Here is a 2,163-nt window from a genome sequence, read left to right as displayed (position 1 = left end):
CCCTCGGAGAAGGTAGCCTTGAGCTAAGACAGGCCCTGAGGGTATCTGAAGAAGACTTTTCCAGACAGAGGGATCAGAGGCTATAGCCTGCAGTCATGCTGAGGGGTGTGACTCCTGTGCACATTGACCTCTGCTTACCTGGGGGCTGTTCTGTTCTGGACTTTGGAGACTTCAGGACTGGGAGTGGTTGGGTAGAAATATCAAAAATATACATCTTTGTTTTACTATGATTGCAAATATCAAAAAATTTCTATATGTGACACTGCACCAGAGTTAAGTTAGGGTTTTTCAAAATGCTGACACGCCGAGCTCAAAAGGTTCGCCATCACTGTTCTAGGGTCACTTCATTTCTCCAGGTACCTGAATTTCATATATAAGCATGGAGACTTCTGCATCTGAATAACTCATTCATTCATTCGTTCATTCTACAAACATGCCAAGCCCCTATGTCTGGCATGTGCTGGGCTCCAGGGACCCAGATATGACCTCATCTCTGATCTGAGAGAGTTGGGAATTTAGAGGACGGGATCCCACCTGGTGTGATCAAAGCTGTGATAAAGAGGCGCTGAGCCTGAACTGAGAATCAGGGAAGGCTTCCTGGATTAGGGCATGTCCAGGGCTGGGTCCTGAATGAGTCAGTGGAGCAGCGGGAGGGGATGCAGACCAGCATTCCATGGAGAGGCCACACATGAAAGGCTCAGAGGTATGAGAGGCCTGGAGACGTCTGTGAAATACTACAAGAGTTGGGTTCTCTGGGATTAAAGGGGTGAGGGGTGGAGGTAGTGGGGAAAACTGAGATCAGAGAGGTCAGAACATGAGGGCCTTGACGGGCATGGTGGAGGGGACCCTGCTGGGACACCTGGTTGCACGTCCCAGCTCTGTTCAAGCGTCACTGAGCTATTTAAGATAGGCCCCCAAGTCCAGAGGCCTCAGTGGCCCCATCTGTGAAATGGAGCCGTTTGGGTGGGATGACTTTGACAGTCCACCAAGATCCTTAGAATGTTGTCTGCCAGTGTTCATGGAATCCCACAGGCCAGAGCTGCCTCACTTGCTGTGTGTTTCCCTCCCCCTGACATGTCTTCAAATGCCCTCACTGCCTCGGGGGACCCCCCTAAGGAGGGGGAAAGGGGGCTACAGAGGAGACATCAGCGTTTACCTTCCTTTTCTTTCAGATCAAACCACATACATAAGAAAAAGGAAGGACAATTGTTCAGCAAGAACATTGTCAAAGGTAAGTGTCCCAAGTAGTTGCTAAGAAGACAGGCACTGAGCTGTGTGGCTTTAGGCAACTCACTAGGCCTCTCTGAACTTCCCTTTCCTCCCTGTAACATGGGGCTAATCAGAGTAGAGCCTCACTGGTTTGTCGTGAAGATTATATTATGTGTAAAGTCCTTAGCACAACGACCTCAAAAATGATAGTTAGCATTATTATTGTTGTTATTGTTTTTAGTGGGTAAGGCAACAGGGGGCAAACGTGTGCTGTTTGTTTGGGTGGGAGGAGGGATTTGGCCCTGAAAGGGTTAAAATTCAAACCAGCTGCTCCCAGTCCCGCAGATAAGGGTGGAGAAACACAGTCCAGGTCCCCAGCCCCTTCACTACAGAATTTATGAGGTGCTGGTTGCTTTGAGTCAAAGATTAGGGGCTTCCGCCAGGCGGGGCAGGAGAAATTCAGGGTCAGTGGCCAGAAAGGACTTAGGACTCTTGTAAGAAACAGAGCAGGGAGAAACAGAGGCAGGCAGCAGGGCGTAGGGCATGCACCCCACCTGCAGGCGGAGAGCAGAGAGGTGGGCGCCAAGAAAGAGAGAAAAGGCAGGGCCAGGGGGCCAGCCAGGTGGGGACACAGAGACAGGGACCCAGGGCGAAGGAGAAGATGGGCAAGCGAGAAATTAAGAAGCTGCAGTGGGGGTCGGGGGAAGAGACAGCAGAGGAGGACCACAGACAGAAAGAGAAAAACAGTGGAAGGCGCGGGAGACAGAGAAAATCAGAGGCAGGAGGCGGGTAGCGGGCGGTGCTGGGAACCGAGGGATGGGGTCACTGGGCGTGTGTGTGTGTGTGTGTGTGTGTGTGTGTACCTGCGTCTGGCTGACAGTAGATATGCGAGGAGGACACTGTAGGGGGCGGAAACGACGCCAGACCCCGGGGAAGGCGGGACAGTTGGGCCAC

This window comes from Myotis brandtii, unplaced genomic scaffold (assembly GCF_000412655.1).
Source record: "Myotis brandtii unplaced genomic scaffold, ASM41265v1 scaffold450, whole genome shotgun sequence".
Lineage (NCBI taxonomy): Eukaryota > Metazoa > Chordata > Mammalia > Chiroptera > Vespertilionidae > Myotis > Myotis brandtii.
The sequence above is the reverse complement of the archived record's forward strand: the minus strand, read 5'-3'. Positions refer to the sequence as shown.